The sequence below is a fragment of the Mustela nivalis genome, assembly GCF_964662115.1.
Source record: "Mustela nivalis genome assembly, chromosome: 2".
In the NCBI taxonomy this organism is placed as follows: domain Eukaryota; kingdom Metazoa; phylum Chordata; class Mammalia; order Carnivora; family Mustelidae; genus Mustela; species Mustela nivalis.
Genome location: NC_139021.1, coordinates 23748072 through 23774139, shown reverse-complemented (window position 1 = coordinate 23774139; position 26068 = coordinate 23748072). Strand labels below are relative to the sequence as shown.

The following is a 26068-nucleotide window of genomic DNA, read 5'->3' as shown; positions in this document are numbered from 1 at the left end:
ACATGTACTTCTGTGTGACTACAAATAAATGAGATGCGGGGTGCCTGGGTGGCTTTGTCAGTTAAGTATCTGCCTTAAGTTTGGGGTCTGGCAGTCCTGGGTCTGGCTCCCTGCTTGGCAGGCATCCTGCCTCTCCCTCTTCTCCCTGCTCATGCTCTCTCTCACTGTCTCTGTTGCTCTCTCTCTCTCTCTCTCTAATAAAGAAATAAAATATTTTAAAAATAAAAATATATCAATGAGATGCATGAAAGTGTATAGGATAACAGGCTGACATTAAACTCTTTCTCTCCCTCCATTCCTATTATCCTTACCCTCCTCTGCAGTATTAAAGTGGTAGAAATATCTATCAGCTTTGGGGTCCAAAGTAGGGGCATTCAAGTACACCTGAGAACAAAGACCTCAGTTGAGAAGCGAAATAGATCTTGAAACTCATAACAAACACAATTGTTTAAAAACCAGAGAGTTATTCATAGGTAAGACCCTAGGCATTTATTATGGGGACAGTTTTCAGTTTGTGGTTCTAAATTACAAAAAAAAAAAAAAAAAAAAAAAAGGGGCTTGTCTTGGAAGAATAGGAAGCAGAGCCTAAGGGACTAAATAAAGTCTATGAAACTAGCACAGAGTAAAGGCAGATTGAGGATGATAACTACAGAGCAACTACCCTGCTGTACAGGGAAGAACTATTAAACACACACAAATCCACACACTTCTGGATAAGGAAGAGTTTGGAGAATATTTGAAGGCAACCTTGAAAGTTTAGATACTCTCTGGGTCCGTGAGACAGCCAGAATCCCACACATTTGAGTTCTAGACCTGTTCACTTGGGTGAAAGAAGAAAATGGGATATAAATACCCAGAAGGGATTGACAAAATTCAGTGGAGAGAATTTATATCTTTCTTCACCGGAAACACCAAGGAGAACTTCTAGCTCCTCAAAATTCAGAGAGGTACCTGTGTGTCAGGACTCAACTGGAGATTAGAAATGAGGAGTGTTTCCATGGGTGAGTCTAGGTCATGCCTTACAAAGTTCATCAGGACTAAAGTGGCAGGGAGAGCAGTAGAGAAGACATAGAGGTCCTCTTCCCAAGAGGTAGGGGAAGGTACAAGTACAATCAGAGGGTCTTCTTCTGACTGAATGGACTTTGGCCAGGAGCTGGGGCAGGAGGACAGACCACATGACCAGAGACCACGAGGGACCAGAGAAGGGAGCTATGGATGTCAAACCCCAAATCAGACAGAGCAAGGGGTACCACAGTCAAAGAATGACCAAACAAGGACATTTATGTCAGATTCCCTCAGGAGGAAAATTATGTTTGCAAATCAGAAGTGACTCAACTATCTAGAAGTTCTTACATTAATCATGTTGATGTGGGAAACAGAGGCAGAAGAATAATTACTAAATTTCCTTACCTACTGACAAGCCCTTAAAACTGGCAGAGTAACTCTCCTCTAGGGACTCAACTACCCCCATCTTAAGGCTTTGCTAAGAGCAAAGGGCAATCCTAGCCTGACTGACCTCCTTCTCCCAACCAGGATCCTGTAAGTCTACTTAACAATTCCTTTGGAAACTTTATCTCTAAACCTCCAAGATAGTGTTGACAATCATTCCCAAGCATATGGTCCACTGACAGACATCTAAAGGGTCTCACTGAAAAGTTTTTATTACTGGTAATGAATAACCTTCTCCCCAGACAATAGCTAGCCCCTCAAGGTCCTAGAAACACTTCCAAAATTCCTTAGAGACTTACATCATCCCCAACCCCCTCCCAACTTACAAGTATATAATAGACCCCTCCTCACATCCTCGGGGCAGCAGCTCTTCCTGCCCACAGGTCCTGTCCCCGTGCTTTAATAAACCACCATTTTGCACCAAAGATGTCTCAAGAATTCTTTCTTGGTCATCGGCTCTGGACCTCACCCCACCGAACCTCACCTATGATATAGAACTTCATCAATGTTATACCAACAGTGAAAAGAGGAGTTCCACAATCAAGTTAAATTCACTTATAAAAAATGAAGACAAAATCAATTAACATAAAGTACACAACTGAATTGTGACTGCAAAACACAGATCTCTTATAAATGTGAATCAGAGCATCTAAAAGACGGCATTTTAATCTATTATTATATTATTATTATTATTGAGAGAATGGATCATTTAAGACTTCTTAGCTGCTGCCACTTTTAGCAGCTAGCAGATCTCTAGCAGTGTGCCTGTCATTGAGACAGTTGGTCAGACGGCAGCAGAATACGTGGGACCATCACTATATGTAGCTGAAACAGAAAATCATTTCTCTTTCCCTGCCCCCCCACCCCGCTTTTCCCACAGGGGAATTTTAAGAGAATGTGATGGCCTCCATGAGAGAAAACAAAACCTTTCATACAATACCAATATATAAATGCATCCCTTCATTTGAATATTAAAACATGGGACATTCTGGAGTCCAAGCTGTTGAAAGGGGACATAATATTATGAAGGATATACTGTGACTTATTGCATGGGACATGAACAAATATTAAGAGATAGTCAAATTATGTACAAGTCCTCCTTAACTAACTAAAAGCCTATGACTACATTTAAAATAAGAAATTACAAAAAATTAAATCAGAAACATTAACTATATAGCATAAGCTACTAACTCAAGACAGTCTATAATAAGATATTAAATACACTTAAGAGATTTACTCTCTGGTGCTAATTAAAAGTTCATACACATCATCATTGTGTTTCTCAATCAACCTTTATTCTATTTACTTCACAAATTCTTCAGACTCATAAGACTTACTGTAAGAACTCTGAAGAATTATTGTCTTCCTTCTAACAATGTGAAGAGCAGTAAATAATTGAAATGAAAATTGTCTCTTGATTGTGTACCGAGTATAGAACTATTCAGATTCTATGGGAAAATTGGGGGGCGGGGGACACACAATGAAAAGGAGATACTTATTCTGTGTTCCAATTGTTTGAGAAATTGTTGTTTTGAGCCAGATATACTCTGATTAGAAATGTAAACTAAATAAAATGGTTGTTCTGGAAATAATATCAATAGCTAAAGCATCTTAATTCTATGTGAAGGATTTTCAGTCCTTCAAAAATATGTCTGCCAACATGTTTCAATTGCCAAATCTTATAAAACATAGTCTTTTCTGAATATTTTGAAAATACTTGCAATAGCCATATTCCATTAAATCTCATTTATCTGTTAACAGCTCATTCGAAATAGAGTGTAATTTGAAGGCTTCTATAGTTGCATAAATAGAGATTTTCTGTTAATAGTGATTATTTCTTTGGAAATAAAGTTTCAAGTTTACAGAAATACATGTAAGGAAACAAAATGGCTACTCAGCAGTTGTGAAACTATGTTTCTCTACATGTGAACACCAAAAACACCATATTCAATACACGAGGATCACTTAATGATGTAATTGCTCTATATTTTTTTGGATTTTTTTTCTTTAAGATTTTATTTATTTGTCAGAAAGAGAGACAGCACGAGCACAAGCAGGGGGAACAGCAGGCAGAGGGAAAAGCAGGCTCCCTGCTGAGCTAGGGGCCCAATGCAGGACTTGATCCCAGGACCCTCAGATCATGACCTGAGCTAACGGCAGATGCTTAACTGACTGAGCCACCCAGGCATCCCTGCTCTATACATCTGTCCTTTCTTTTTTTTTTTTTTTTTTTTTATAAACATATATTTTTATCCCCAGGGGTACAGGTCTGTGAATCACCAGGTTTACACACTTCACAGCACTCACCAAAGCACATACCCTCCCCAATGTCCATAATCCCACCCCCTTCTCCCAAACCCCCTCCCCCCAGCAACCCTCAGTTTGTTTTGTGAGATTAAGAGTCACTTATGGTTTGTCTCCCTCCCAATCCCATCTTGTTTCATTTATTCTTCTCCTACCCACTTAAGCCTCCATGTTGCATCACCACTTCCTCATATCAGGGAGATCATATGATAGTTGTCTTTCTCTGCTTGACTTATTTCGCTAAGCATGATACGCTCTAGTTCCATCCATGTTGTCGCAAATGGCAAGATTTCATTTCTTTTGATGGCTGCATAGTATTCCATTGTGTATATATACCACATCTTCTTGATCCATTCATCTGTGGATGGACATCTAGGTTCTTTCCATAGTTTGGCTATTGTGGACATTGCTGCTATAAACATTCGGGTGCATGTGCCCCTTTGGATCACTACATTTGTATCTTTAGGGTAAATACCCAATAGTGCAATTGCTGGGTCATAGGGCAGTTCTATTTTCAACATTCTGAGGAACCTCCATGCTGTTTTCCAGAGTGGCTGCACCAGCTTGCATTCCCACCAACAGTGTAGGAGGGTTCCCCTTTCTCCACATCCTCGCCAGCATCTGTCATTTCCTGACTTGTTGATTTTAGCCATTCTGACTGGTGTGAGGTGATATCTCATTGTGGTTTTGATTTGTATTTCCCTGATGCCGAGTGATATGGAGCACTTTTTCATGTGTCTGTTGGCCATCTGGATGTCTTCTTTGCAGAAATGTCTGTTCATGTCCTCTGCCCATTTCTTGATTGGATTATTTGTTCTTTGGGTGTTGAGTTTGCTAAGTTCTTTATAGATTCTGGACACTAGTCCTTTATCTGATATGTCGTTTGCAAATATCTTCTCCCATTCTGTCAGTTGTCTTTTGATTTTGTTAACTGTTTCCTTTGCTGTGCAAAAGCTTTTGATCTTGATGAAATCCCAATAGTTCATTTTTTCCCTTGCTTCCCTTGCCTTTTGCGTTGTTCCTAGGAAGATGTTGCTGCGGCAGAGGTCGAAGAGGTTGCTGCCTGTGTTCTCCTCAAGGATTTTGATGGATTCCTTTCGCACATTGAGGTCCTTCATCCATTTTGAGTCTATTTTTGTGTGTGGTGTAAGGAAATGGTCCAATTTCATTTTTCTGCATGTGGCTGTCCAATTTTCCCAGCACCATTTATTGAAGAGGCTGTCTTTTTTCCATTGGACATTCTTTCCTGCTTTGTCGAAGATGAGTTGACCATAGATTTGAGGGTCTATTTCTGGGCTCTCTATTCTGTTCCATTGATCTATGTGTCTGTTTTTGTGCCAGTACCATGCTGTCTTGATGATGACAGCTTTGTAATAGAGCTTGAAGTCCGGAATTGTGATGCCACCAACGTTGGCTTTCTTTTTCAATATCCCTTTGGCTATTCGAGGTCTTTTCTGGTTCCATATAAATTTTAGCATTATTTGTTCCATTTCTTTGAAAAAGATGGATGGTACTTTGATAGGAATTGCATTAAATGTGTAGATTGCTTTAGGTAGCATAGACATTTTCACAATATTTATTCTTCCAATCCAGGAGCATGGAACATTTTTCCATTTCTTTGTGTCTTCCTCAATTTCTTTCATGAGTACTTTATAGTTTTCTGAGTATAGATTCTGTGTCTCTTTGGTTAGGTTTATTCCTAGGTATCTTATGGTTTTGGATGCAATTGTAAATGGGATTGACTCCTTAATATCTCTTTCTTCTGTCTTGCTGTTGGTGTAGAGAAATGCAACTGATTTCTGTGCATTGATTTTATATCCTGACACTTTACTGAATTCCTGTATAAGTTCTAGCAGTTTTGGAGTGGAATCTTTTGGGTTTTCCACATATAGTATCATATCATCTGCGAAGAGTGATAATTTGACTTCTTCTTTGCCGATTTGGATGCCTTTAATTTCCTTTTGTTGTCTGATTGCTGAGGCTAGGACCTCTAGTACTATGTTGAATAGCAGTGGTGATAATGGACATCCCTGCCGTGTTCCTGACCTTAGTGGAAAAGCTTTCAGTTTTTCTCCATTGAGAATGATATTTGCGGTGGGTTTTTCATAGATGGTTTTGATGATATTGAGGTATGTGCCCTCTATCCCTACACTTTGAAGAGTTTTGATCAGGAAGGGATGCTGTACTTTGTCAAATGCTTTTTCAGCATCTATTGAAAGTATCATATGGTTCTTGTTCTTTCTTTTATTGATGTGTTGTATCACATTGACTGATTTGCGGATGTTGAACCAACCTTGCAGCCCTGGAATAAATCCCACTTGGTCGTGGTGAATAATCTTTTTAATGTACTGTTGAATCCTATTGGCTAGTATTTTGTTGAGTATTTTCGCATCTGTGTTCATCAAGGATATCGGTCTATAGCTCTCTTTTTTGGTGGGATCCTTGTCTGGTTTTGGGATCAAGGTGATGCTGGCCTCATAAAATGAGTTTGGAAGTTTTCCTTCCATTTCTATTTTTTGGAACAGTTTCAGGAGAATAGGAATTAGTTCTTCTTTAAATGTTTGGTAGAATTCCCCCGGGAAGCCATCTGGCCCTGGGCTTTTGTTTGTTTGGAGATTTTTAATGACTGTTTCAATCTCCTTACTGTTTATGGGTCTGTTCAGGCTTTCTATTTCTTCCTGGTTCAGTTGTGGTAGTTTATATGTTTCTAGGAATGCATCCATTTCTTCCAGATTGTCAAATTTATTGCCGTAGAGTTGCTCATAGTATGTTCTTATAATAGTTTGTATTTCTTTGGTGTTAGTTGTGATCTCTCCTCTTTCATTCATGATTTTATTTATTTGGGTCCTTTCTCTTTTCTTTTTGATAAGTCGGGCCAGGGGTTTATCAATTTTATTAATTCTTTCAAAGAACCAGCTCCTACTTTCGTTGATTTTTTCTATTGTTTTTTTGGTTTCTATTTCATTGATTTCTGCTCTGATCTTTATGATTTCTCTTCTCCTGCTGGGCTTAGGGTTTCTTTCTTGTTCTTTCTCCAGCTCCTTTAGGTGTAGGGTTAGGTTGTGTACCTGAGACCTTTCTTGTTTCTTGAAAAAGGCTTGTACCGCTATATATTTTCCTCTCAGGACTGCCTTTATTGTGTCCCACAGATTTTGAACTGTTGTATTTTCATTATCATTTGTTTCCATGATTTTTTTCAATTCTTCTTTAATTTCCCGGTTGACCCATTCATTCTTTAGAAGGATACTGTTTAGTCTCCATGTATTTGGGTTCTTTCCAAACTTCCTTTTGTGGTTGAGTTCTAGCTTTAGAGCATTGTGGTCTGAAAATATGCAGGGAATGATCCCAATCTTTTGATACCGGTTGAGTCCTGATTTAGGACCAAGGATGTGATCTATTCTGGAGAATGTTCCATGTGCACTAGAGAAGAATGTGTATTCTGTTGCTTTGGGATGAAATATTCTGAATATATCTGTGATGTCCATCTGGTCCAGTGTGTCGTTTAAGGCCTTTATTTCCTTGCTGATCTTTTGCTTGGATGACCTGTCCATTTCAGTGAGGGGAGTGTTAAAGTCCCCTACTATTATTGTATTGTTGTTGATGTGTTTCTTTGATTTTGTTATTAATTGGTTTACATAGTTGGCTGCTCCCACGTTGGGGGCATAGATATTTAAAATTGTTAAATCTTCTTGTTGTACAGACCCTTTGAGTATGATATAGTGTCCTTCCTCATCTCTTATTATAGTCTTTGGCTTAAAATCTAATTGATCTGATATAAGGATTGCCACTCCTGCTTTCTTCTGATGTCCATTAGCATGGTAAATTCTTTTCCACCCCCTCACTTTAAATCTGGAGGTTTCTTCGGGCTTAAAATAAGTTTCTTGGAGGCAACATATAGATGGGTTTTGTTTTTTTATCCATTCTGATACCCTGTGTCTTTTGACAGGGGCATTTAGCCCATTCACATTCAGGGTAACTATTGAGAGATATGAATTTAGTGCCATTGTATTGCCTGTAAGGTGACTGTTATTGTATATGGTCTCTGTTCCTTTCTGATCTACCACTTGTAGGCTCTCTCTTTGCTTAGAGGACCCCTTTCAATATTTCCTGTAGAGCTGGTTTGGTATTTGCAAATTCTTTCAGTTGTTGTTTGTCCTGGAAGCTTTTAATCTCTCCTTCTATTTTCAATGATAGCCTAGCTGGATATAGTATTCTGGGCTGCATGTTTTTCTCGTTTAGTGCTCTAAAAATATCATGCCAGCTCTTTCTGGCCTGCCAGGTCTCTGTGGATAAGTCAGCTGCCAATCTAATATTTTTACCATTGTATGTTACAGACTTCTTTTCCCGGGCTGCTTTCAGGATTTTCTCTTTGTCACTGAGACTTGTAAATTTTACTATTAGGTGACGGGGTGTGGGCCTATTCTTATTGATTTTGAGGGGCGTTCTCTGAACCTCCTGAATTTTGATGCTCGTTCCCTTTGCCATATTGGGGAAATTCTCCCCAATAATTCTCTCCAGTATACCTTCTGCTCCCCTCTCTCTTTCTTCTTCTTCTGGAATCCCAATTATTCTAATGTTGTTTCGTCTTATGGTGTCACTTAATTCTCGAATTCTCCCCTCGTGGTCCAGTAGCTGTTTGTCCCTCTTTTGCTCAGCTTCTTTATTCTCTGTCATTTGGTCTTCTATATCACTAATTCTTTCTTCTGCCTCATTTATCCTAGCAGTGAGAGCCTCCATTTTTGATTGCACCTCATTAATAGCTTTTTTGATTTCAACTTGGTTAGATTTTAGTTCTTTTATTTCTCCAGAAAGGGCTTTTATATCTCTCGAGAGGGTTTCTCTAATATCTTCCATGCCTTTTTCGAGCCCGGCTAGAACCTTGAGAATTGTCATTCTGAACTCTAGATCTGACATATTACCGATGTCTGTATTGATTAGGTCCCTAGCCTTTGGTACTGCCTCTTGTTCTTTTTTTTGCGTTGAATTTTTACGTCTTGTCATTTTGGCCAGATAAGAGTAAATGAAGGGGCAAGTAAAATACTAAAAGGGTGGCAACAACCCCAGGAAAATATGCTTTAACTAAATTAGAAGAGATCCAAAATCGTGAGTGGGGAGAAAGGGGATAAAAAGAGGTTCAAAAAGGAAGAAAGAAAAAAAAAGAAAAGAAAAAAAATTTTTTTAAAAAAAGAAAACACCTGAGAAAAATGTAAAAAAGAAAAAATATATATATTAGATAAACTAGTAAAAAATCGTTAAAAAAGAAAAAGGTAACAGTTAAAAAAAAAAAAAATTTTACCCGAAGGCGAGAAGAAAAAGAAAAAAAGAAAAAAAAAATGAAAAAGAAAAAATTAAATTAACTGCAAGACTAAAAAAAAATCACAGGAAAAAAGCCATGAGTTCCGTGCTTGGCTTTCTCCTCCTCTGGAATTCTGCTGCTCTCCTTGGTATTGAAACCGCACTCCTTGGTAGGTGAACTTGGTCTCGGCTGGATTTGTTGTTGATCTTCTGGGGGAGGGGCCTGTTGTAGTGATTCTCAAGTGTCTTTGCCCCAGGCGGAATTACACCGCCCTTACCCGGGGCCGGGGTGAGTAATCCGCTCGGGTTTGCTTTCAGGAGCTTTTGTTCCCTGAGCGCTTTCCGTAGAGTTCCAGAGGACGGGAATACAAATGGCGGCCTCCTGGTCTCCGGCCCGGAGGAGCCGAGAGCCCAGGGCCCCACTCCTCAGTGCGCCCTCAGAAAACCGCGCCCAGTTACTCCCGTCTGCCTGACCTCTGGCCGCGCTCCGAGCTCACCGAGCCTGCAATCGGTTCAAGGTAACACCGAGCTGTGAGCTTACTGTCGGCTCTGTTTCTGTAGCCGGCTTTCCCGTTCCAATACCCGCAAGCTCTGCGACACTCAGACACCCCCGATCCTTCTGTGACCCTGCGGGACCTGAGGCCACGCTGACCCCGCGTGGGCTTCGCCCCGGTTTAGCCTCTGGACTGATGTCCCTCAGCGGAACAGACTTTTAAAAGTCCTGATTTTGTGCGCGGTTGCTCCGCCGCTTGCCGGGAGCCGGCCCCTCCCCCCGGGGTCTATCTTCCCGTCGCTTTGGATTCACTTCTCCGCCGGTCCTACCTTTCAGAAAGTGGTTGTTTTTCTGTTTCCAGAATTGCTGTTCTTCTTCTCTTCGGTCTGCCGATGGATTTTCAGGTGTTTGCAATCTTTAGATAAGCTATCTAGCTGATCTCCGGCTAGCTGAAGTAGTCTCAGCTTGCTACTTCTCCGCCATCTTGACTCCTCCCCCCTGCTCTATACATCTGGATGCTTTCACACTAAAACCCAGTCACCACGACTAAAATAATTGTTAGGTGGTCTCATTTCGGACTCAAAGTCACCAAAATAAATGGGCTAACCCTGAAATTTTTATTCACATGAGAAACAGTATGAATTACAACTACATAAAGGAGGAGAAGAAAAAAAAAACCTAAGATTTTGCTCTATTTTGTTGATAATATAACTTCTTACTTTAGTATCTTCTCAGGAAACACAAATATTTTAACAAGATTATACTAGGTTAACAAGAAGAAAAAAAAAGAATAGCTGCCAGAAGTTTCATTTTTCGTTTTTAGAATTAATTTACTTTGCTGAATTTGTAGTGAATACACAGGAAACAGAGTTCAAATGATATTAAGGTATATACAATTAAAATAATTCTTTTCCACTCCTACCAAGCTTTTCTCTCCAAAATAAACCACCGTAACTATTTCCTTGGATATCCTTCCATAGATATCCTATATACATGCAAGTATGTACATGTAGATTTCTTTTTTAACAGTAAATATTAGCATGATAAGGAGCCTTTTCCATATGTTGAATTTTTTCACTTAATATAAATAGAAGTTTCCATAGCATATAAATATCCCTTATTCTTTTTAGTATCTGCATGACATTACATTGGGTGGATTTACAATACTTTATTTGAACAGTCCCTAGTAATGTGCATCTTTTGTACTATAAGAGCTGTTCTTATACATACATAATTCTGTGCACATGAAAGTGTAACTGTAATATAAATTCCTAAAAACTGAATTGCTGAAACAAGAACATGCATTTACATTTGTGATTAGATCAATAAACCTTTATTTAATTCCAGTTATATGCTCCCATTTAAAGTATGAATCTATTTTCCCATACTATAGGATTTAGAAATTTATTGAAATTTTGAAATGTACCAAATTCAAATCTTATTTGCCTACCACTGCAAAATTTTAAAAAAGAAAAAAAAATACAAACATGAATTAGTACTGAAAAGATTTCATGTATTCTCTTAATAAAACCAAATACAATCTCTAAATACGAATTTTCTTTGAATGGATAAACTGATGTCATTTTTCACAAAGCCAAGTTATTTAAGACTAACAATTCTGTCCAAATTTCAGCATCATTGCAAATAAATCAAAATAAAATAACTTCAATATGAATGGAAATAATACAAGCAGTAGAAAGCTATGAAGTTTCTCATGTTTATTTTAGAGAAGACAATGCTAGTACTCAATTTAAGCTCATTCAATGAACCTCAAATATTTAATTCTATTTGTTCCAATTTATGTATTTTCTTAATATTCTATGTCTTTTTTCTAAGAAAACAAAACCTAGGACTTTAGTTCCTCCAAATAAAGTACACTCTTAGAGATTAAAAGAAAAATCTGGGGTGCCTGCGTGGCTCAACTGGTTAAGCATCTGCCTTCAGCCAGGTCATGATATTGGGGTTCTGAGATCCAGCCCTGAGTTGGGCTCCCTTCTGAGTAGGGAGTCTGCTTCTCCCTCTGCCCCTTCCTTGCCCCATGCAATGCTCTATCTCTCTCAAATAAATAAATAAAATCTTGAAAAAAATCATCAGCAAAACTTTTCTTCTTTGAATTACTTGTATCTTTGTAGCATTTTTTTGAACAAATTTGTAGACTTCTACATAAAAAATCCTACTCTCAACTTTAATAGCTGAGAAATTCCAAGACTTAAAATGCTTGATGAAGACTTATTTGCTCAATAATACTTTCTTTTAAACAAAATCAAATTCTATGTTTAAAAAATTAATCAATTTTAAGTATAAAGTTCATATCTATATTTTTGCCCAATATGAAGTTTCTAGATTCAGAAGAGCCATGTGGCTATAAAATATCCTGAATACCTTTGATGTGTTAATATGTTTCTATTTGCCTATAAAATGGGATTAAATATTAAAGCAAGGAGAAAAGAACTTCTCCATCGAAACACGATTTGTTACTTAATTTTTTCTAATTTGGTTTACCCTCTTTTATATTTCTTTCCATATCAAGGCACATTGAGTTGCTTTTGCTCTGATACCTAATAGTTTCAGCCCGATACTTTCAAGCATGAAACATCAGAGTTAAGTGCAGCTCCTTGGCTGTCAAAAGTGTTCCTACAAAGAACTGTTCAACTGAAATTTGTCTCTTTCAGAGACTGAAGAAAAGGCATGTACAAAACTGGCTCCTGGAGCCTCTTCTGACTTCAGTGACACTGCAGATAAAGCTCCGGCAGAGGTACCAACTTGACCTATCTTTGACCAGTGCTGGGGTAAAGGAGTATCCAGCCCTGACTAGAGAACAGTGGCTAGAGGTCAGTTCCACCCAGGAATTGGAATGAGACTCTCAATAGAAGAAAGAAGGGCTGCCTGGGGAAGCAAGATAGAAAGAAGAGCCTGGGACTATATCTTCAGTTTGCTCCAGAAGCTCACGCCCAAGGATTTCAGGGTTTCCGCATCTGAGGAAAACCTGAAAGATTTTCATGAGACACTAAGATTTTCATCATCAATACCAGTATCTCATAAAATATTAATATTCTTCTCCTCGGTGACTGTATATTAGCCCTACTCCTACATTGAGGTTTCATTAATTTGAAATAATTTTTTTGCAAATTCATTACAATTAGAATTTTCAGATATCAATATTTTATAATTCATAAAAATATGTTGCTGCCACTGGTTCTTACCATAATTCATAAAGTTTTGAGTATTTAAAAAACATGTTAAGGTTCTCATCATTTCTACACTTACTGTATATATATTACTTTACTATCTTCCTACTATGGTCTATAGGCATTAATTTCGTCAACTATCTTTATAAAATGAAATCTTACCAGCTCTTTCCCACCATCATGACTATCTCACCAAGAGATAGTCTGAACTCCCAGACTATGTGATATAATATTCAGGATCTAGCTCCAACTAACTTCTAAGTCATATCTCTTTTCACCCACCTACATTTTGCATTAGACATTCAATACTTTTTGAAGTTCCTCAAATATAAAAATTTTAATATAACTCTGTGCAAGTATTCTTACTAGTGTTTGTAGTATACTCCTATTATGTCTCTAAAGTAAATTATATGGGATACCTGGTTGGTTCAGTTGATTGAGTGGCAGCCTTCAGCTCAAGATCATGATCCCAGGGTCCTAGAATAGAGCCTGGTATACGGCTCCCTGCTCAGTGGAGAGCCTTCTCCCTCAGCCTGCCATACCCCCTGCTGGTGTATTCTCTCTCTCTAACAAATAAATAAACAAAATCTTAATAAATAAATAAATAAATAAATAAATAAATAAATAAAGTAAACCATATGTCCCTATGACCCTTCTTCTGTGAGGCCTAAGCAATCACTTTGGAAAAATTAATAACTTCTCCCACTAAAACCTCACAAATCTATTCGAGATTGTGTTAACTTGTAATTATTTCTCTATATGAGTTTACCCCTCATTAGGATATTAGTTAATTTTCAGAAGTTTATTTTTATATTTGCATGCATACTGCCTACATATTACCTCCCCCTACTAGGTAATCAATAAATGTGTGAATGGATGAATAAAAAATAAATTAAATGCAAAAATGAAGCAAAACTGCACAGAAGAAGATCTACACAGTTAAATACTTCTCTGGCAGAAGGCTGCCTCGTTTTAAATACACCAATTTTATAGAATATGTGTCTCTTAACACAGTATTTTTCAGCCAATATTTATATAGAAAAAAATTACATTTATTTCTCTAAAACTCAATATGACATTTCTGAACAAATTGCATGGGGAAAAGTAATTTTCCAAATGTAACTGATAGAATGTTGGAATCGCATAGACATTTTGAGAAGCAAGCCAAATTTCAACAAAAGGGGTATTCATCTTAGATGTTGCTGGCACTAAGAAAGGCCATGTTACTGCAAACAAACTGTTTTTTAATAGGCATATCAATTACATTTAGTGATCTGGAAGAAATGTTTCAAACATTTAACAGGTATTTGTATATAAAAATATACTTTTTTTAAGAAATTGAGGGTTTGGGGTTGACATGTAATGCATTATATTCATTTTCATTTAGATTTCCTGATTTTGAGGAACAGATATGATTATTAATACATGGAGATATCTGCATTAAATTAGATATTTAATATATTCACTTCATTGTGTTGTTCACTGTGAGAAATGTAAAAAATGAAGATGACTTGTCTTCAAGTTGCTTATAGTTTAGTTCATGTCAGAAAGATGAAAGGATCATGATTAATTTTCATTTCCAGTGCTAACGCAAGAAATTGTAATGGCTACACAGGGTGCTATGTTGGTAAGGATTCTTCGGCCACAGCCCAGCTTGAGAGAATGCCATGATGTTTATAACAGAAATATACTTGCCATCACTGCTCTAGGGATTCACAGAAAAAAGAAAGCACTTCTAGTTAAAGTGGTAAATTAAAATTGTCTGAAAGAGATGACACTTAAACTGGGCAGGGTAATTTTAGGAATAGGAGTGGAAAGAAGTCATCGAAGCGAAACAGTGCCAGAAGAAAGCTTGGAAGAGAAAGCACTGGGAAAATTCAGTGAAAGCAAGTAGTCAAGTTGGTTGAAGCCAAATGCATTCTACTTGTCCTCAAAATGGGAGCTCAGGGTAGCGCCTCAGAAAGTCTCTTTCAACTTGACACAAATGACCAATGAGAAATGACCAATGAGAAAGTCTCTTCAATGGACTAGCAATCTCATGACGTGAAAAATTAAAACCGATAGCTAAAAATTACTATTATATGGGAGGAACTAATGTTAATTTTAAGACGAAATGTACTTAGTGAAGGGAAAAAAAAGGGAAAAAAAATCTTGGCATACCTCTGATTCAGCTAATGAAACATGGGCTGGATAAAATAAAAATGTAAAGCATTGGAGGCAACAATCTAATCAATAAGGACTAATAAAGATGAAATTACAGCGTTGCTACCTTTCAAAAGGTTAGCTCAGCAAGAGAAAGGAATTATTTCTATCTGCTGATTAGAATAAAACTCCAAAACCTCAAGGCTAAATTTTCAACAACAGCTTCCCAGCCAACATTATGTATCCCACATAATCACTTCAGACTTCTTAGAAATTATACGTTCTGGGGTTTTAGCCCTGATGGAAACACAAATACCTCCGGATCATTCCTAAGTTGGCCTCAGAATCACCTTCATGAAGAACAAGAGAAAGTACATTTAGAGGGAATGGAGGAGAGGCGAACTGGGAGAACTAAATTTGTTTTGGATATTGATCAATTTATTATTTTTATTTGATCTCTTCCTGGTTCTTGCCCTCATTCTTAGCCTCTTCCCAGTCTCATGTCAAGCTGACAGAATTTTTACAGGTCATGAATTGCTTCTGTGCATATCAACTGTCACATACGTCACCTAATAAATAAAATCTAGTTATTTTCTATCTTAACCATTCTTCTCCCCACTCCCCATACGAATGCTTCAATGCTTGTCATAACCATCTTGAGTTCAGTCAGAGTAACAGAAGTAGTAGGAGATGTATATTAAGAGATTTATTACAAGGAAATGGCCTCTACAATCATGGGAACTGGTTAGGCAAGTCTACAATCTACAGAGTGGGCCTTAGGAAATGGCAGGCTGAATTGAAGTTATTGCCCAGAGGCAGAATTTCATCTTTTCTCAGGAAGTTTCAGCTTTTAAGGCCCTTTCAACTAATTGAACTGGCCAACCAACATTATCTGGGATAATCTTGCCTACTTAAAGTCAACTGATTATAGGTTTTAAGTACATCTAAAAATACCTTCATAGCAACATGTAAATTAGTGTTTGACTAAACAACTGGGGACCAAAGCCTAGACAAGTTGATGGTCAAATAAAACCATCATGGCCCACCTCTTGTCAACTTAACACCTACACACCTCATCAAACTATACTTACTATTAAAATTAAACACTAACAAAGTCTCATTTTCATTTAATATAATACAGTTGAAAATACATTCTCCAGAAGAGAAGTCAAAATCCTTCCCCAATGTCTAATCTTCTCCTTTGATATCCTGTAATATAAATACTGTGATATAAAATAACTAGTCACACAGTCAGAGTTGTTATTTATAACTACCTTCTTCCAATGCCAATTCCTCATTCCCTTTGCACTTAGCAGCCCTATCAGCTGGTTATGGTTCTTGGCATGGTAAGGTGACCCAAACCCTCATTCATGAAGGTTCTAAACCATTAGCATTTCCTCCCTGAATTTGGTTTAGTTTTTTATTGATTTTAATCACAGGACCTGGTAAAATATACCCTAAGGGATCTCCTGTGTGCCAGACATAATCTTCCATACTTCCATTTTGTAGTAGCAATCTTCCCCTGGCAATCCATATCAATCATCCTAGTCAGTCTAGGAAGTCCGTTCTTCAATTGTGGACTCAATAGAGTAAGGATGACAAAGTGGGTGGGTGTCAGTCTCAACTTCCCATCCAACAGATTAATAATTTCATCTCCTGGCAGAAGCATTCCTCCCAATGAACAAGCCCTCTAAACCTGCAGAGCCTAAGGTTGTGGGGACTAGAAGCAAAGATTTTGCTAGTGGAAATATTGCTGGTAGAAAACTAAGGATGCTAGAGAATGGAGTTAGGCCCAATTCTTTCCTTCTATTCTTGGCTAAGGAAGAAATAGCACTATATATCTGGTGTTGATTTAGAGCATATACAGCCTCCTCCAGGGCACTGTCCTAACCCTGTGTATCTGCCCTACTCCCTCATGCATCTTGTTCTTTCAGGGCCTGCTCAAGCATGATCTCATCCATACCACTTTTCATTCATGATGGAATACTACTGTGCACACCCAACTTCGTGGCTTCATGTATCAAACAACACCCAGTTCACAATGGAAAGTTAAGCTCACATGATAACCTGGTGGTCCATGGTCAAGCATTAAGCGTCTGGTAAAGCCCAGGATAGATACATATATGCACATTTATACATACATACATATATTTTGTTTCCCAGAAAATCCTGACTAATACAGACCTTTTCAATACAGTTGGCCTGACTCAACTTTATGTTCCTTACTCCATTATTCCATACCTATAATATCCATTCCCACACATCCTCTCCAGATTTCTATCTATATAAATTGGTGGTGGGGGGACACCATGCAGTTAATGCAGATCTTTGTGTGTGCAGTGCAGTATACTTCTCGACAGGTCACACTTCGTTCCTCAGCCTTTGCAGCCTGCTGGGAGCTGAGTCTAGTTACAAGTCTAGAAACAAAGACGGTAGTGCAGGCAGGTCATGAAGAGAATCAGTAGTGCTTTGTAAGGCAACTACTACAGAGAAGACCATTGAAGGTGCTTCAGGCTAACTCCTCATAAGTAAATATTCTACATCATTTAAAAAATTTGGCTGTCCTATCAAATACACTCACACACACATATACACGTCATCCTATAATTTAATGTCTTCCACATATTTCAGGTACTACCCTTCTAGACTCTGAGATGTACTGGAAACTTAAAAATCACTAAATGATTATGAATCAGTGTCTAGATATTTCTTATTAAGTTTTCATGTTCTACTACTACAAAGTCTCTAATAGGAAACACAAAGGCTCAGATGGAGCCTGTAGAAATCATTATTTTCCAAGAGTCTAAATCCAGCCATGAAATACAGATTCTCTGAGGTAATTTCATCTTTATTTTATATAAATTTATATTCTACTTTTTCTTTATCCATGTGAGTGGTTCATTTCTTACGTCTAGCTTTCATCCACCAGCCTCATCACAATACATTGTTTCCTTTACACATTAGGAGCTCCCGATAGACTTCAACATGTATTTTGTTTTGTTTACACAATAAATTCACCTTTACTATCTCTTTGCATTGAGTTTTTTAATACAATATATATCTTAAGGATTTCATATAAACAAAAACAAGATTAAAAACTACCATTTTTTGATGTCAATATATACAAGGCACTGTACTAATCATAAAAAATAAGGGAGACTGAGAGACAAAGACTTTCTTCCTTCTTAAAATCTATTGTAGGGACACTTGGGTGGCTCAGTCATTAAGCATCTGACTTCAGCTTGGGTCATGATCCCAGGGTCCTGGGATCGAGCCCCACATCAGGCTCCCTGCTTGGCAGGAAGCCTGCTTCTCCCTCTCCCACTCCCCCTGCTCTGTTCCCTCTCTTGCTGTGTCTCTCTCTGTCAAATAATAAATCAAATCTTAAAGAAAAAAAAAAAAACTATTGTAGAGTCTGTGTGAAACATTACTACAATATTGTCCCTGTCTTTAATGAAAAAAGATAGATATGTAAGCATATATAGTCATATGAGGGAAAATAAAGCATTAGAATAGAGATGCACGTAGACAGCCATGATCACATGTGGTAGACAGAATTCTAAGATGGTTGCCTAGATTCCCTTTCACTGGGACACAGGCCCTATATAATCCCTTCCCCCTTAGTTGTAGCCAGATTTGTAAGTATGAATGGATATCACGCCCATAATTATGTTACCTTTTAAAGCTAAGGGATTTTGCAGATTTAATTAAATCCTGAATCAGTTGACTTGTATTTAACCAAAAGAGAGATTATCCTAGTGGGCCTGAGTTAATCAGTTTAGCTCTTAACAGAACTCAACTGCTCAAAACAGCAGCAGCCCCTCTCTTCTGCTGGCCCTGAGGAAGCAAACCATAAAGTTGTGAAGAGACCCATGTATCAGGAAATTGCAGGTCCCTCTGGGATTTGAGAGCCTCAGTCCTATAAACACAACACACTGAACTCTCCAAAATTTAAATGAGCTTAGAAGAGGACTCTGAACTGCAAGTGAGAGTCCGTTGGGGATGACACTTTGATTTTGACCTTGCAAAATCCTGAATGAGAGTTCAGCTATAGTACAGCTCAGGTACTGCTACCTTCAGAAAGTGTAGGATAATAAATCGTTGAAACAGTTTGGAAGCTAAATTTGTAATCATTTATTATTTAGCAATAGAAAATAAATACACCTTGCAAAGGGGAAAGTAAATGAAGTCACCGATGTCCCCCTTTAAGATAAATTTCCAAACTGATAAGAAGCCTTTCCTAGGTGCTTTTTTCTTTGGATCCCAGCTGTTAGTGCTGATATTACGCCTTTCCTGTCTTCTCAAAAGAGATGTGCTCTTAGGAATACCTGCCAGTGAAATAGGCAGCCAGGTAAATGAGAGTCCAGTTCCAGTGAAATCTACTGAAGGAAGAGAAGAGCAAGCCAGCCTTGAGTGTTTCTGCAGGCTTGCTTGTCTGAGATATCAGAGCCTATAGTCGAATCAGGCTTTGTCTTTCTAATCACTCAGATACGAATTCTATGAATTCAATAAGCCAATGGTTTCAGAATGATGTGGGCAGATTTACATATAATTGGAAAAGTCTTCTCTTTTATAGGAAGTCCCTAACTGGGTGGGAGCCATTCCCTCTAATAATATTTTTCCCCACTCCCAATGTGGATGGCTAACGTACAAGATGCCTCTTGTACGGACTGGAGATTTAAGCTATGTCCGTTTGGTTATTTTCTCTGTACCTTCTCAATATCTAGAATTGATATTATTTATCCTTCCTGAAACTCTATAAAATTAGACAACTTCTTAGGTAGAAAACTGAATAGACAGATACATAGATACATAGATAGATAACAGATCTTTTACAGTTCCCTGGGTCTTGGCTTCCAGAGAAAGTGGCAGGTATTCAGAAATTTCAGGGAAGCTGTTGAGTTTTCCTCCATAATTTGGCGGGGTTGGGGGAGGGACAGCTGTCCCATGCATTTTAGTTCCATCACTGTATATGTAAAAAACCTCAGTTGATAATATACTCACTTGGACATTTTTTTTAAATGCTAATTACACAATTCTCTCCATCATTTGTTCTGTCTCATTCCAAAAAGTGGCTAATTGAAAAAAGAGAAACAAACTCTAAGATGTGCTATTGGTAAATGTTGCATTTATAGTTATGAATAAAAATACTGTTTCACTGTCTCAATGTTAGTCATAGTTTTTTGTTTGTTTGTTTTGGTAGTCTTTAAAAAAAAAATCAAAATGCTCTAGTAACTTCCTTTGGCAAAAGCAGAAGAGCTCTACAGATTTTAGTCTAGCTGCCTGCCATCAGTCACAGAGTTGGAAAGGCCCTCTAGCACACAAGACCATCTGAGTGACGCAGAAGAGTCCTTTTCAAGGGTCTTGGAACATGCAATCACTTGGCTGCCATCAAATATTTCTAGAGGAAAGGAATCCTCAAGTCCAATAGACCAGAGGGTCTTCTGGCTCTGCCAAGAAGAGTGACAGAGGCTATAAAACTGTCTGCTCTCCTCTGCTAAATGTCTTGGCAGAAATCACACAGACTCAGAGCTGTTGAAAATACGGCTGCTTTATTTCAAAATGCACCCTGCAAGGGAGGCCGCTTCCTACTCTCTTGCTCCATCTACTGGAGCTTACTCAAAACACTGATCTAGTTAACATTCAGCTAAGAAAATTATCGTTCCAGAATACCTTTCATTCCCCTGTTGTTTCCCCTTGAGGGTGAAATCCTCAAGAAGAGAAGAGTCTGACAGCCAGCAATTTGAATTTGTTTGCAGAATATTTTTTAAAGCAAAAAAAAAAAGAACAATGGGCAAGTTGAATAAAGCAAAATTCACAGTGAGTACCATACCTACTTTCCTAGCTTCTCCTCCTGAATTTTTGCCTTTTACTATTTTTTCCAGAACTTTTCTCCTTTTTAAAATTTACCTTGTAATTTGTGGTAATTATACCAGTCATTTGCAGTAGAGACTAGGTCCTGGATCTGAAGTCAGACGATAAAAATTCTGTTCTGACCTGCATGCATTAATGTCAGAGATTCACCAACTTTCTTAAGTAACTAGGATAGATGGTCTTGCTTACGGGGATTGCATTAAGAACGCTCATGTGACAAAAGGTACTCTATAATATCTATAGTATCCCTAATTAGAGACCCCCCATCCTCAATTCAGACACCCCTCCTATTTTCTTTTTCAACGTGCCTATGGCCTTTTTATTATTATTAATAATAAACTTTATTTCTTAAAGCAGTTTAAGTTTAACAACTGAGCAAAGTACAAAGATTCCCCAAACACCACATCCCTCTAGCACCTTCAGAATTCCCCATGTTATTAACATTTTCTTGGAGTGTCATACATTTGTCATAATTGATGAAGTAATATCAACACAGCATTATTAACTGAAGTCCGTAGTTTACAGTAGGGTCCGGTCTTTTGCTGTACAGTTCTATGCACTTTGACAAGTTCATAATGCCAGGTATTCACCACTGCAATATCTTATGGAATAGTTTCATTGCCCTAAAAATCCCCTGTGCTCCACTTACCCACCGCCACCCACAACCACTGCTAACCACTGATCTTTTTACTGTCTCTATAATTATGTGTTTTCTGGTATGTCTATAATTGGAATCTTATAGTATAGAGCCTTTTCTGATTGCCATTGTTCACTTAACAATTTGCATTTAAGGTTCTCCTGTGTCTTTTGTAGTTTGACAACACACCTCTTTCCATTGTTGAATAAATATTCCATTGAATGGATGGACTGCAGCTGACTTATCCATTCACTTATTGAAGATCACTGTGTTGCTTCTATGTTGTGGCAATTATGAATAAAACGGCTATAAACATTTACAAGTAGGTTTTGCATGGTAGGACTACGTTTAGCTTTAACAGAAACTCCCCAACTTTCTCCCAAAGTGGCTGTAGCACCAGCAATAAAGGAGAGTTCCTGTTGTCCTATTATCTTTGCCAGCATTTGGTACTGTCAGTATTTTATTTTACCCATTCTATATACGCATGTAGGAACTTCTTATTTTCACTCCCTTTTCTAAGAGCTCTCAGAGCTTCACTGTCATCTCTCTCTCCTGCTGACTGACCTTGAGGTCCAAGACTGAGAGATCTTAATGAATATATTCAACTTTGCTCACCTCTGTATCTCCAGTAAGGAGAAGGTTTGGCATGTAGAAGGCCCCACTCATTGAATGCTATCTCCTAACACCAATTTTTTTGTCCCTGCTGTCCTCGGAACCAGTCTCTGTCTAGCATATCATTCCGAGCAGCTCATTTTGTGGTGGCTTGGCCTTGGACAAGTCACATGATATATCTGAATATCTATTTATTTACTTATCTAAAAATAGAAATTTCAAAGAGCTCCTTGACAATCTTAAAGATTTTAGAAAAGATTAAATGAGTCAAATATGAAGCTGCTTTACATGATGGACGATATAGAAGTCAGTTGTTTTAAATGTTATGCACATATATTGGGAAACCACCTAATTCAGGAAGCACAAAAAAATCTGTCTACTTCAAAATACATTACTTGCCTCTGTTCTGGAATACATTATATTACACACACACATACACACACACAAAACTAGTGTCTTAATTGAATACATAATCCAAATCATGGCAATATTTGAGAAAGTATCTACATAAATGATAATGTACCCAAAACACTTGCTCCTGAGTATAATGCTGGGGTAATTACTTTAAATTCAGAAAAGTTAAGTGTATTATTTATTCTTTTAGTTATTTCATGGTGAAATATCTGATTATAATAGAAATAGCTGATGTGGACAATGGGGCGTTGGGGTTTGGTAATGAAAAGTAGCAATCAATAATGCTAAATATTGCTTATGTGACATAAGAAGCAAATGAAACTATACTTCCTATATTCCAAAGACTGGATACTGTCTAAACCCATTTAGATCTGGGGTAAGGATAAGCACATGATTGTTTTCAAGACCACAGTCACTCCAAATATGGGATAAGTGTGTAGGCCCACCGATCTTTAAACTCACAGGTATTTGGGCTTGTGTAACATCATGAGATCCCAACTAAAATAGATTTGCAATAGACTCTGTTTCCAAGAATATTAGGAAAAGAAAAGCTATTTAATTGAGGCCTTAAAGAAACTGACTTACTAACAAACATTTTCTAAACACCTAAAATATCTCAGGCATTATCCTTCTCAGTTTTTGTTTGTCTTAAAAAATATACATCTTAATTTAAGAAACAAAACAGGTGAACATAGGAGAAGGGAAGGAAAAATAAAATAACAGAGAAGGAAGCAAACCATAAGAAACTCTAAACTATAGGTAACAAACTAAGGGTTGTTGGAGAAACGCTAAACTATAAGAAACTCTAAACTATAGGTAACATAAGAAACTCTAAGCTATAGGTAACAAACTAAGGGTTGTTGGAGGGGCAGTAGGGGGGTTGGAGAAATTGGGTGATGGGCATTAAGGAGGCCACTTGATATAACGAGCACTGGGTATGCAACTACTCTATGCAACTAATGAATCACTAAATTCTACCCCTGACACTAATAATACATTATATGTTAACTAAATTGAATTTAATTAAAAAATGCATATGTGTATCGATATCTATATCTATATCTATCTTTGAGAACAGCATCGAGGGTATTTTCAATGAATTCAGTTATTTTTTATCTTTTATCATATGTCTGACTTCTATATGGTGTTTAAAAAAATAAATATTAATTTACACACCACTCTTTAAAGGTAATCTATATTTTTTGGCTCAGGCTGGCTTTTAAGATTTTCATTTTGTCCTTGGTGTGCTGAAATTTCATTTTCTTAAAATTGTTTAAATTTAATTTTTTTTTAGTGTTCCAAAATTCATTGTTTATGCATCACATCCAATGCTCCATGCAATATGTGCCCTCCATAATACCCACCACCAGGCTCACACAACCCCCCACTCTGCTCCCCTCCAAAACCCTTAGTTTGTTTCTCAGAGTCCACAGTCTCTCATGGTTTGTCTCCCCCTCCAATTTCTCCCAACTCACTTCTCCTCTCCATCTCCCAGTGTCTTCCATGTTATTCCTTATGCTCTACAAGTAAGTGAAACCATGTAACTCACTCTCTCCGCTTGACTTATTTCACTCAGCATAATCTCCTCTAGTCCCACCCACGTTGATACAAAACTTGGGTATTCATCCTTTCTGATGGAGGCATCATACTCCATTGTATATATGGATCATATCGTCTTTATCCACTCACCTGCTGAAGGGTATCTTGGCTCTTTCCACAGTTTGGTGACTGTGGCCATTGCTGCTATGAACATTGGGGTACAGACGGCCCTTCTTTTCACTACATCAGTATCTTTGGGGTAAATACCCAGTAGTGCAATTAGAAAGTCATAGGGTAGCTCCATTTTTAATTTCTTAAGGAATGTCCACACTGTTTTCCAAAGTGGCTGCACCAACTTGCATTCCCTCCAACAGTGTAAGAGGGTTCCCCTTTATCCACATCCTCTCCATACTTAATGTTTACTGTCTTGTTGATTTTGGCCATTCTAACTGATATAACGTGGGATCTCAGTGTGGTTTTGATTTGAATCTCCCTGATGGCGAATGATGATGAACATTTTTTCATGTGTCTGTTAGCCATTTGTATGTCTTCTTTGGAGAAGTGTCTGTTCATATCTCCTGCCCATCTTTTGAAGTGATTATCTGTTTTGTGTGTGTTGAGGTTGAGGAGTTCTTTATAGATCTTGGGTATCAGCCCTTTGTCTGCAGTGTCATTTGTGAATATCTTTTCCCATTCCGTGGGTTGCCTCTTTGTTTTGTTGACTGTTTCCTTTTCTGTGCAGAAAATTTTGATCTTGATGAAGTCAAATGTCTATACTGCCTAGAGCAATCTAGGCACCACACAGGTGCCCAGAAGTTGTCTGTTTTTTTAAATAAAACCTTTGGCCCCTTTCATACTTTTCTATTTGTAGAAATTTTAAAGTTTACCTTCTTTTTTTTTTTTTTTTTAAACACAGTAAGGATTGTTTACACTCTAAGAAGCCCAATACCTGTAATTGTTGTGGGAATATTTCTGTTACTTATTGTTTCTGCTAATTCTAGCATACAATGCCATGAATCCTTATGTGTTTGGTACTTTTAACTGTATGCTGCTCATTGTCTTGAAAAACTACCTATGTGGATAGTTCAAAGGTTAAAAACAAGGACCTAAAGATCCACCTTCGTTTCTTGAAGGCACCAAGAGGCACTACAACTGTCCAATCACTTTGAAGTGTATTCACAGTCTGTAGGTTATTTTATAACTAGTAGATACTTATTAATCTGGACTGCAAATGTGTTATTCAAGTGGGCTACAATTATGATTTCTTAGGGTTTTCCTATAAGGCAACTTTGTTTGATGGTCAAGGGATGGAGGGCAAAGTTACCTCTGATTTACTTTGTTCTAATACTGTAATTCTCTGAAGCCCTAGTTTAATGTAGGCAGAATCTCTTATCAGCTTTCTTATCTTGGGCAGTTGGTAGGCCTTGGGCTATAACTCTAATGTTATGTTTAAGCCATCAAAACTAAAGTGCAAATTACCTTTGAATAATAATTGCCTTGGTGGCAAAAATAGCTCCAGTATTCCCTTACTCTTGGGTTCCAGGTTTTCCTTAGACTTGGCTTGGTAATTCCTTACTACTTCATCAGCTTTTTGATGGTTTTGAAAGGTAGTCATGAAATATTTTATCCAGCATCTGTTGTTGGTTTCAATGGGAGGATTAGTTTGAATAACCCAACCTGCTATATCCCTGGAAACAGAACAAGACATGCAACATTTTCTAAACAAATTGCTTAAATTGAGTTTGAATCTAAGTCTGATTCAAAGTGGAACAGGACACTTTGTAAAAACAAACCTGGCCAGAAATGAAATTCATGAACCCACCCCAGGGTCTCAGAAATAGTAATACTATTATTCTGTAATAAGTATGTACTGGCAAGAATTTTACAGTGTGCTTTTCAGGGAATCAAAGTACAGCTGAAAACTGAATTTAAAAAAAAATCAACTCTGTACTTGAGAAATTTTCATAATTGTAGATAAAGAAACCAAGATCCTTCTCAAATAATAACAAAGGGTCTTTTAAAAGAAAAACACCTCAATCAAAACTGCAGTAGTATAAGGATGGGATAGAAGGCACAGAAGAATGTCCAAACACTGCTGATAATCAAAGAAGAGAAATTGGA

General features: G+C 37.6%; 1 long non-coding RNA gene across 1 annotated transcript in view; it reads right to left on the bottom strand.

Annotated features, from left to right (window-relative positions):
* Positions 1 to 26068, bottom strand: part of LOC309859210 — a 148797-nt gene that overhangs the window by 15038 nt on the left and 107691 nt on the right. Inside the window, exon 2 of the long non-coding RNA XR_014308615.1 lies at positions 25427 to 25635. This is a non-coding gene — a long non-coding RNA (uncharacterized lncRNA). The remainder of the gene's footprint in view (positions 1 to 25426; positions 25636 to 26068) is intronic.